Source organism: Nannospalax galili, unplaced genomic scaffold (genome assembly GCF_000622305.1).
Source record: "Nannospalax galili isolate Female #2095 unplaced genomic scaffold, S.galili_v1.0 scaffold374, whole genome shotgun sequence".
Classification (NCBI taxonomy): Eukaryota; Metazoa; Chordata; class Mammalia; order Rodentia; family Spalacidae; genus Nannospalax; species Nannospalax galili.
This window is the reverse complement of record NW_008333879.1, coordinates 2221781-2234504: the sequence shown is the minus strand read 5'-3', so window position 1 is coordinate 2234504 and position 12724 is coordinate 2221781.

Sequence of the window (12724 nt, the reverse complement as noted above, 5' to 3'; positions counted from 1 at the left end):
GTTATACAATATTGAACTCAGTATAAGCCCTGTAAGACATAAAATTGAAGAGTTTTTAACCTCTAAAAAAGATCTCCATTTCATTTTAAAATATACTGTTTCTCACAGAAAGACTCATTGTTTTTGCTAATAACACTGAGATGTTAGGGCATGCATCTCTAATCTGTTTATCTCAAGTTATATAAACTTTACTGATGTGAGAATTGATTTGATGCAACCTTGACAGATTCAGACACTGTTGTGATTATTCTTATTTCACTGGCCATCACTCCATTGTTTTACTCCGTGTTTTACTCCTGAGAGACATTTGACTGTTTCTTAGACTTTGCAAGTATGAATATTGCTTTTGTTCATTTTCACTCCCTAGAACTTCAGATCTAGAGGACAGAACAGCCACGAGAAAATCAGGAGGTTCTCTCTGAATAGGGAAGCCCCACCCAAAGTGAATATTTATTTTTAATACATTCATGGATTTTAAAGTGGAAATTTTAAGTGATGCATTAGTATGTTTTTATCTTCCGAAGATTCTGTGACCCTTCCAAGTTGTTGATGTAACTTTGTTGTAACTCCACATGTTCAGATGGACTCAGGTCTCAGCAGGCTCCATTCATGTCCTATGATTTTGGAAGGCTTGGTAAGGGTTTTTTCTCTCTCTGCATTGTGTTAATTAGTACACATTTCTGAGTAGTTTAAATATTGATGATCTTCACTTTAATTATTCAATAAATGATTTTTCCAAGTTTCCTATGTTAAATATCCTTTTGTCTTTTTATTTTGTAAGGTATATTATTACACATTCCATTCCCTATCAATTTTCTGTTAATATCATATGTTATTAGTTTCTTAGTTTTTTGTTGTTGTTCTATAGATTATCAGATTCATAGTTTTCTCTTTCGCTCAGTAGATTTTAAACTGTAACTGCCTTTTTGTTCTTTGTTTTTTGAGGCTCTCTCTATATCCCTAGTTGGTCTGGAACTCGTTCCATAGACCAGCCTGGCCTCTGTTGTACAGAGAGCCTCCTGCCTCTGCCTATTGAGTGTTATGAATAAAGGTGTGTGCCACCATGCCAGCTCTGTAACTGTTGTTTTAGTGCTAAAATTGTCCCATCTTCCCTCAGTTGGATCCTTGGAAGCTTCTTTCCCTTCCATGTGACAAGACACATAACTTCTCCAGCTCTTCTCTGATTTCTGTAGCATAAAAGTCTGATCTCATATTTCTCCCCTGGCATCAATGAAATTAGCCATTACCTCCAAATACCCTCAAGTTTTAAAATGGAAATTTACACATAAAAGTCAAAGTTTAGGACTAGAAGCATTCTTGCTTCTGTGGTATCTCTGCTCCCTAGCATTCTCAAAGAGAAGGTGAGGTTATGTCTGGATTCCCTTTGGTTTTGTATTTATTCAACTGTATTTATATCTACATCTGTTTATGTGAATATCTACACATTCATATAAGTTTAGACAAATTCTATACAATATGATTCTTTTTATACTCTCCCTTTTAATATTTAACTAACTTCAGTGGCTCAGTCATGATCAGTATGTTCACTTTTCTCTTTCCTCATCCCAAATGTGACCTTAACCTCAAGCAAATGTCTGACTCCATTGCATCCTCTAATGGATTCCTTGGTCTTCCTCCTTTAAACTGAGACTTTTCAATGGCTTCTCTCCTCTTCTGCGAGGACATTTCTTTCTTTAGTCTCTCTATACATTTTAGGACTTCACAATTCAGGTAAGATTAGGAGTAGAGAAAAGAAGAAAGCCTAAATGTTAATGCAACACACAACAAAATGCAGTATGATATTCTATACAATGTAAAAATAGTATTATATCAGATTTAGTACAATGGAAAGTTACTGTTTTAATCTCTCATTGATATTTGTATTTTTCTTAATTTTTCCAAATTTTAAATTGAATTTTTATACACATCATACAATATATTTTAACAATATTTAGAATCCGTCCTCTATCTGTACCCTTTTACAGATTTCATGTATGCTGTCATATATGTTAAAGTCTATTGAGCCAAGTTTGTGTCCCCTAAATATCCTTTGGTGTGCATCCTTCCCTGGAGCTTGGTCAACTTATCATGTCATAACCTTAGATAAAATGAACTTTCCCTTTCACTGTAGCTATTGGTTGCCAATAAGTTCTCATCTAACATTGGTGTGTCTTACCAACTTCCCACTTCTGTGCTGAGATTTTGTCTGGCTTGAGCTTGCATTGGTCTTGTGCATGCTGTTACTATTGCTCTAAGTTCATATGACTAACTTCAAAGTTCTCATAAATCATTTCAAACCTGACAAAGCAGGAAGAAAAGAAATGACAAGTTGTGGGGTTGGAGATATGGTTCAGCGGTTAGGAGCAGTGGCTGGTCTTGCAGAGGACTGGGGTTTTGTTCCCAGCACCCACTGATAGCTAACTACCTGGAACTTCAGCTCCAAGGGGTCTGTTGCTCTCTTCTGCCCTCTAAAGGGACTGAATGACAAGGTGCACTTACATACAGGCAGGCAATACACACATACACATATACTAAATAAATGACAGTTATTTGTAGCATTTTTACCCATTTAATTCTCAGCAAAGCTAAGATACTAGTTATGTATATTGTTAAGTTCTAAATTTTCATCCTTTTTTACTTTGCTCTTTTATAATTTTTGTTGCTTGATACAAATATGTCTCATGGTGTGCATATTCTTACTAAAATAAACTACACTAAATGGTTTAAATGTCAGTATAAACTGAAATGCATTCTCTAGAGTTTAAACTTGAAATTTGTTTTTACTCTGTCAAATGTTCTGAATGTAGTAGAGTTTAAGCCTTTTTTAATTGCTCTGGTTATATATGCATACATTCAACCTATTTATATAATTAATATTCCCAACTATACATTATATATCAAATACTTGAGATTTCCCACTTACTAGATAAATATATCAAGATGTAGCATGAAACGAATTTTTTTAATTATCATGAGCTTATAATGTACTTGAGAGTTTCTAAATGTATGCCAGTTGCTAATTGACCCTGTTACCTGTGAATTTTCTGGAGTATATTATTTTTCAAACTATTTAGTAGCTCTTCAGTATATTTTAATACTCAAATTCAAGTATAATAGAAATTTTCTCAATATTTTATCACTTTTCCTCTGCTATGAGTTCCATATAGATTTATAAAAATACAATGAACAAATTAGTCACAGTATCATTATAATCTTAATAAATATTAGAGACTTGTAACTAGCCTTACATTTAACCTCTGCTTCATCTACTAATTAAGTGACCACTCACTGAGTATGTATAATGCTAGGTAAAATGTAAGTAGGATTTAGTAAAATAACCATTTCTTTAGGAGGTCACATTGAATGAGTTTGAGAGAATATGGACGATAATATTGAGAATATTAGCAAGAAGGATTAAGAAGAAACATATGGGGGCATATTTCAGAATTCAAATTTAAACCCATGTCAGCATTTTTTTGATACATTAGGAAATCCCTGAAGCTAATTTCTCTCTCATATTCTTGGAATAATTATAATTTTCAGATCTCACTAATCTTACTTTGCAGAGAAATGAAAATCAAGAAAATAATATCTTTCTGGGCATGTTACATACACCTTTAATTCCAGCACTCTAGTGACAGAGGTAAGTGGATTTCTGTCAGGCTGTGGAAAGCCTGGTGTACATAGTGAGTTCCAGGCCAGCTGAGGCTACAGAGAGACACTGAAAAAAACAAACTCCTCTGAAGAAGGAGGAAGAGGAGGAGGAGGAAAAGAGGAGGAGGAAAGAGAGGACGAGGGGGAGGAGGAGGGGGAGGAGGAGGAAGAGGAAGAAGACCTCGTAGACTTGGAAGTAGACTGCACAGGAATAAAATAATAATAGAATGCTAGTGCTACACTTTGATTTTACTTCTGCCTGCCTAACTGATTTTTGTGAAATTCTAAGAGACAGAGAGACAGAGAGAGACAGAGACAAGATGGGGAGAGAAAGAGGAAGAGAGAGAGAGGGAGACTGTTTCTGTCTTCATGATTTGTGCTCATCTATAAAGACTGAAAATTTCTACTCAGAGTTATTGGCAGAATTAAGTTACACTATATAGATATACCTTATATTTTGTTATTCTTATATTGAATGAAATATATGAGAGCATCCCATACTCTCCCATGGAGACAAGAAGATTATGTTTGTCTGAACACACTTGAATACTAACACATACACAAAGAACATTCTGTACTGGAAGGCAAGGAACATTCTTTTCACCAGCGCCTGTAGAAACACTCCGATGTGGAAGACATTCACTCTGTAACGGAGAGAAGAAACATTCTTGTCACCAGAGACTGAGTTAAGATTGATTAAAATCTGTAGAAACAGACATTTAAAAAATAACACTCATATCTCTGTTCACATAACTATATGAGCATTTTGATTTGGTAACTTACATGGGTCCACATTTTTGCATGGGGCTCCCATATGATTTTTCAAATCTGTGTTTTTCTCCTTATAATTTATATTACTTCAGTGTAATTTTGTATCCAATCAAAGATCCCTGAAAGGTGAAAATTTGCTTCCCTATCCCTCTCTGACCAATTTGTTAGGGTGTTGTGTTCCCTGTTTGCTTGCACTCTCATACACATGCGTACAATAAATTCTCATCACCAAATGAAACATAAGTGCCGTGTAGCTCCAAGGAACCTGTAGCTGAGTCAATAAACTTGGCTCCTACAGAAGGCTCCATATATCATCTGTGACCAATGAGTACACCCAGATCAGAATATAAACAAAGATTCTAAAACATTTTATTAATGAGGTTGGGAATTTACTTAGTGGTAGCGAACTTAGTTAGAAAGTACAAGGCCTTAAGTCCAGTGCCCAGAACACAAACACATGCAGAGATACATATATACATGCACGCAGACACTTATGCACACAAAATTCTATTGATGTTGGCCAAATACAGTCATTAGTATAAGTATAAAATCATTCAATATTGTTATGATCAATCGTTCTATCTGGAGTAATGAAATTCAACATGTGTCTCATCTATGTCATTTGATTGCACAGATGTGTCTTAAGGTTTTTTGATACAGCCAAACTTTTACAACAATGACAGTTACTAAATTGGGGATAACTGATTCAGAATAACTTTGCCTATAGCATTTTATAAATGTCAACACACAGACCTGACCTATGCATCCAGACAGCTTCACAATTGGAAACAGATGTACCAGTTTCAGAGAAGCTTTTGGTTTCTGGTTCCTGAGGATTAATGAAACGGCCCAGTTCTGAACTTACACTAATGACTTGACATGAAGTTTTAGTATCACGCTCAGATATTTAGCTAATGTTGGATTAAAAATCACTTTGCTACCTGAATTGTGAGGTCAGGACTTAAGTTAATGAATCACATGTTACATTGCAGATAATCAGTGAGACTCATCAGGGTAAATTAAGACTACAAATTACAGGCAAGATGTTTATGTCAGTGATGAAATCTGAATTTAAAACATGGTTTACTAACATTATTAGACAGATATATTAGATGAGGTGACTGCCATGAAATTCAAGTGCTTATCCTGTAATTTGATAAAATAATGCAGCAAATTATAACTAAGTATATGAAAGGAATTTACATATGGTGAAGCTATTTATGTTTTATGATCATATGATCATTCTTTAGAAATCATTAGCTCTTAGACATGCATTTAGCATTGAATCAGATAAAAAATTTGAAATAAATCCATTGAGGTATTTCATGGCTAGGAGAAAACCTGGTTAAAGAAAAATTATTCAACGCTTTATTTAATCCAAATCCTCTGTGACATTTTATAATAAAAGTTATGTTACTTTGCATTACAAACTTATTTCAATTTTGTTTTAATAGTGGTTTAAAAATATGGAAAGTACTCATTTTATAATTACCAAAGAAGTAGATTAAATTACAAAGAATGTTTTAAAATAGTAGACAATTAAAGGTGCTTCTAATTTCATTGTGAGCACGTGCTGAGAATATTCTATAAACCAAGTTATGCAAACCTTTAATAAAGGCATATCTTAAGATGATTTTTATAAAACATAGAAGCAAGTGGTGTCACGTCAGTTTATAGAGACTGGTTCAGAAAAGTTGTGTGTTGTCAGAAAATGTTATGGCTAATATTTGGTATTCTAACATGCATAGTTTTGAATTTCTCAACCAGTATGCTTTTCTCATTTATGCTTTCATAGCATCTTTTGCCTATCAGACTCACATTTAAGTACTTTTACCTCTTTGCAAACTAAAGGGTCAGAATGTACAGAAATAGTAAATAAGTATGTATACTCTGATATTTTTTAGTGGAGATTATGGTCTCTAAAGCCATGTTTGTGTTCAGTGTCTCACATAAACTTGGAACATAATTTTTTTTACTATGCACTACTGCAGTTCTCTTTTCTAAGAATTTCACGTGACTTTAACATGGGAAATAATTAGAACAGAACATGAAGCTTAATAAATATTTAATAAGAGCTTGTTATACTCATTGATCATACTTGGTACTATCTGGGCCACTTCTAAAATGTTCTATTCCAAAATTAAGATTTCGTTTGATGAAGAAGTATAGTTAACATTCTGTGTTAATTATTCCTCTCTTTGGCTGTGGGAATAGGAAGGGGCTTGCTGACATCTTGGTGATTCAGGAAATACAGTGCTCAGAGAGGAAGTGGAGCTTGCCTGCAAACTAGGGGCCCAGCAACCCCAGTGACACACTCCCAGTAACTTGACTCCTTCTTAACATCCTCCAGTCTCTGAGAGTTGCACTGAAAGTTGAGGATCCAGCACTCAAATACACATGACTTTTTGGGTGGTTTGAATGTCCTCCATAGGCTCCAAGTAGTTGGACATTTTGTTTCAAGTTGGTACACTTACATACATGCAGGCAACATGCTCATACACAAAAACTAAAAATAAATAAAATATTTTTAAAAGGTACCAATCTGATAATTAGACTGACTCAGTTTAAATTCTACTTTTTCTTCTTTTCTAATTATCTTTTACAAAAATCATTCTCCACTCATTTTTATGGTCTATGAAATGGTTGCTGTGAGGGATATAAGTGATAGTGTCCATAAATTCTTTATGTTAGACCATCAGTCAAGTATTCATACACTGGTTCCTATATTATAATTAAGCTAATGTATCAATATTACATAAATCTATAAAAGAGTAACATCTGTCTATCTGGAAAGGTCACCATAACTTACAACAATATTCACCCACTCATAAACATGATGGTGAAATTATCTATTTTGATCAGTCATTTAAGATTTAATTCACTAGATAATGAAAGTCAGTTTTCTGAATACCCGTACATTTGTATGATCAGTGTAAATGAAGGAGTCTATAAAGGAACATTCTCATTCTCCTAGTTTTCATTTAAAAATGCAAACTTGTGAATACAACCGAAGGTCTTGACTCTTTTCTCACATGGACAACAGGTGCCCACACACCACTTCATTTGTGTTTTTCTTTATAGAAACGAAATGGCCAGAGAAAAGACTTTCATTGCAATTTTTGATGAACTGTGAAGCACTCTTTTATATAGCTGGTAGAGTACTATGCACAGGAGATTAATATATAATAACACCAGATCAAGAATGACATATTCATTTTCACACAAAATGTGGAGCAGTACCATTTAGCATACAAGTGATTGACTTATATAAGGTAGAAACAATTTGCATTTTTACACATGTATTCTGATACACATAAAATATTTAAAAACTTAACATAATTGTCTTCAAACACATTTTAATGAAAAATATTAGTAAAATATAAAACCTCATAAAGATGCAGCTATGACATATTTTATGTAGTCTTTTTAGTTAAAATTATGGAAAATATTCCTTGGGTATATTTAAATCAAAATTACACCTTTAGGAATCCATTTCTTCATCCTCGGCTTACTTTAAGTCATGTTAAAATTTCTCAGTATGGTACATGTCCATTGCAATTTATTTATGGTGTCACAATATCATATTCTTTCTTTATTAAGTTTTTAATTGAGCTTTTAAAATTTCATAGATTTCCCACTCAAATCCAGGCCCCCCCCATCCATGCCTCCTGCTATCTGCCTACGAGAGACCCACATCAGCACGATGAAACAAGTGCCCAAAGGGAGGTAACAAATAGGCTGCAGGCCAGCACTAAATTGAGAACTGTTTGAGACTGGTTGCTACTGGGTGAGGGAGAGGATGACTTACATATGACCACTGGATGGACTGACTAGACCCCAGTAGATGAAGAACACTTGGGTATAAGCACATGAATGAATAGGATAATGTCTTAGTTACCATTGGTGAATCAAATTCAAAATACTCAAATACTGATTTACAACTCAGTTTAAGGTTTGTAAAATTTATTTTTGTATTTTAAGGGGCAAATCATTTTTGTAAAACATTTGATCTGTTTAAGTATTGAATGTGATCCTTCCCGGTGGCATATTACCTCTCTTGACCTTGATCAGTTCAAACATGTGCCTTCCCTCATTGCAACAGTCCTTACATTTTGGGACCAGACACTGAGTAGTGAAGCACCACATGTCCATGGGTGCACTTGTGATATGCCTTCTTCTACCTGTATTTTCTCCCCCCTCCTTTTGTTTTTAAACATGTAATAGACTTTATCTCAATGGACTTTATCTTTTATGAAGTAAATGTTCCTATACGACAAGTGATACATTATTTGTTGAAAAAAATTAAAACACTGTACTTTCTATTGAAATTAATGAACCATTTAGTAAAAGGAGAAACACAAATAATTTGAAATAAATACTTATTTTTAGAATCAATTTTATAACTAGTTTAGCATATATATGTATATACATTTTCAATTAAGTAAATCATATAGTGATTACAAGAAGAACAAAAAGAAGATTTGGAACAGAATAATGGAATTCTTTGATAAGTGGCATCAAGAATCCAAATCTAAGTCTTAAGTGGAAAAAGCAAATTTCCCATTAACATCAAACTAACATACCATTTTATAAATCACATCAAATTATTAGTTAAATTTCCATAATAGTTGAACTATCTTAACATGCTAATTAAGGATATATGATTTTTTCACATGTTTGCAGCTTTCTTTCTATCTTTAATTATTTTCCATTTTAATTTCTCATCAACTATTCACAGGAACCAAACTATAATGAAAACCACAATGGGAGTACATGTCAATGCTAAGAATATATAGAAAATGAAAATTGTTCAAACAACACACACGAGTTTAATTTGTTTATTAAACAAGTTTTAAGAACCAAATCACTAACAAATTCCTAAGTCATTCTATAATCACAGTCAGGATATTAAATCATGTTAATTGTTCCTGTTACTTCATTTATGGTTGACATACCTCAAAAAATTTTCTATTTTATCAGCATATTACTAATAATAAAGACTGAAGAAAAATATTTGTAACTATAGTGGAAGTAATTCTTTTTCTTTTAAAAAAATATTCTTTTGGTCTTTTTTTGAGACAGGATCTCCCTGTAGCCCCAGCTATCCTGGAACTCAGTATGTAAACCAGGCTGGCCTTGAACTCACAGAGATCCACCTGCCTCTGCCTCCCAAGTGCTGGGATTAAAGGCATGCGCCACCATGCCCGGCTTAAAAATATTTTTTTTAAGTAAAGTAGGATACATTTATACAAAGTTTTGAATAAAGATTGATATTTCCAATGAAATAACAAACTTTGTTTATAAACATCTCATGATGGAAAAGATGAGTTTATCAGGCACTCACAATATTGTATACCTGTAATCCTGACTCAGGAGATGCAGGCAGTGAATAATCACAGTCAAGGCCAGTCAGGGCTTATAAAGTGACATGTGTCTCCAAAACAAAACAAAACATAACAGACAAGTGTCTAAAATATGATAATTCTGACAGATACATCTTTCATGTCACTTCACATGTTGGATGAGTCAGAAAATTGTGATTTTTCTTTGAATTTCCAGAATTTAGTAAATACTAGGAATGCCCTTTGAGACTCCAATTATTCCTATAACTTAAACATCCCAGATATTTTTCTTCATCAAAGGTTTAAATAACTTGCATTAAAGATCTGAATCACTCAGCTATTTGAACAATACTTTAAATTTTATTACATCTTACTTGACACACTGAAATACTTTTAATTATTAACGTACTATAGAATCAGCATCTTATGTTAAAAAAAAAATCATGCACTGTGCTTAACATTCTTCAATCTCCCCTAGATACTGGCTCCATTATTTTCAGTGTTATGCCAAGTTTAGCCATCTCTTCATGAAAGTGTTTTCGGCCTTTTAGTCCAGGGATTATGAGGATGGGAGAGAAGCAAAGTGCCCAGAATCTGGTCTCTGTCCTTAAAATCACTTCAAGCTGTGTGTGTTCCTATTTCAAAGACCTAAATGCAACCAGGCTAAGTTCTCTTGCAGGGACTTTCACCAACTTACCACAAAGACCCTTCTTATTCTCCTTTCTGACAAAGATCTAAGTGCTATTCAACATTTTACATCCAGACAACTCACCACTATATCTTACCTGATTCATACCTTTGTGATTAGTTCCCTTTGACACAGCAGTCCTCTGCTAGATACACAGGTAGTCCCAGAAAACTGACATTTAAAGTGAGATTCTGGAATTAAACTACTCATTGTAGAACTCCATGGCTAACCTTTTGTAGATGAGCAATAAGACTGTGATAAACACTTTTCTCTAACAGAAAGCAATAGGCTAGTCTACCAATACATTGCGGCTTGAAGCTTAGTAGATGTTTCATTCTCCATAAAATCCAAGAATCCTGAAATGAGACATAAGATATCCAAATTTACTTTAGCAATGAGATGTCAATAGATTATGGAAAAGTTACAATGGCATTGGAGGACCTTCTTCAAAATGCAAAATGAAAATAAATTTGAGGCTAGAAAGGTTCAATATTATTCCACAGGACTGAATTAAATGACTAAAAAGACACAATTCATGGAAAAAGTTTGTGTCTTGAATTCAGGTATTGTTACTATGACATATCATGACAAAAAAAAATCCTCATTTTTATCCCTAGAGCTTGATTAAGAGAACGAGAAGCAAATGTCCTAGTAATATATGCATCAGCTAAACTAACTCCTTCAAACAGAATTCCTGACAACCAACATGTTCCCCAAGTTCGTGGTTCTATTTACAGACATAGTAAGTATTATACATTATTTTATATAAATAAAGGTATTTATTTTTAAATAGGAAAGAAAAGAAACAAGAACCACCAAGAAAGTATTTTTGGACGTAAATTTTAAACGCTAATATCTAAGTTGTTTACCTCTAATTTAACATTGGAAAAAATGGAGTTTTGGTTTCAAATAAGAATTTCAGTTCTATTCTTCAAATGGTCCCCAGGAGAGCTTACCTGGCTCTATGTGAAAAGAGAAAATGGAGGGAAGAAATACAAACAGCAGTAAAAAGATCATGATTTATAACCAGAGCAGGACATTTACCTCCATACCACATCCCTGCTGTGTAATATCATCAGGCTCGTAACATTATGTTGCATTCTCCAACAGTATACGATTCAAGGACCTGAGAAATTACTAACAGTACCACTTGGCTGCTTGACCAAAATTCTGAAGAGGTATTTGATAATTTAAAAAGAAAAATATATGAAACATGCCATAAAAAATGCATATAGTGGTAGTTTGTATGTTCAGATGACATGAGTGTTTGTGAATTAGGAATGAACCAGAATGACAAAACAGAGTGTAGAAAAGTAAACAAAAATTATCACATGGTTACAACCCAAAGCTTTTTGATACCACCTCATAGGAGCATAGGTTGACCCTTCAAGGACAATTTATTTGTATGCTTGAATTGCACACATAGTAAGCTATTGACATATTTATAGGCTCATTTTTCTATCTAAGACTTGAATACAATTTCATTGCAATGAATTTCATATTGACTGCTTTATGTCAACTGCATTGTCTGACATTTTATGACCTATACAGGTACTAGGACTAGCATTGTTAGCAATTTAATACTTCAAAACCAGTTTTAGCCAAATTATATTATATGCCTTGAACTCAGTGAATTTGTTACCATTATCACTATTTTCTACAGTAAGTCATTTAATGTCAAACGGGATTGATTTACCTGACTGTCACTGTTAAGTCCAAGCCCCGATATTAAATAAAGAATTTCCAACAGTGACTGGTGTGATCCTTGTGTATTTACCGTCAATAAATGATTACTTGATGACTGAAAATCATTTTCCAGTTGATGTCACTTTCTGTGTAATGTATACAAGTCATAAAAATAGCTGCTTCTGCCAATGTAAAAGCAATTATGGTGCACTTTCAATTCTTAGTAAGTTTGCATTAAAGAATGCCTTATGGCTGAGAACACAGCACAGGGGACAAAGGGCTTGCCACATACTGACCATCCTGGATATTTGTTGCAGTATTTAAAGCAGTGAATAAATAGAATAAGATTATTTTGTAAAAAGATTAGTCTGAGAACAATGTGAATAATGGATTCATACTACAGTAGAGTTGATCATGGGGATGGATGCATAATTAAAATTCACTGTAATATCTAGAGATGGAGAGGACCAGATCACACTAAAATACCATCAGTGGAAATGGAAACATTGATGAATGAATTACTGAGTAGTAATGGTGCATAATTTCATGACTGATTACATTTAAGTAGATGGACTAAATTTTG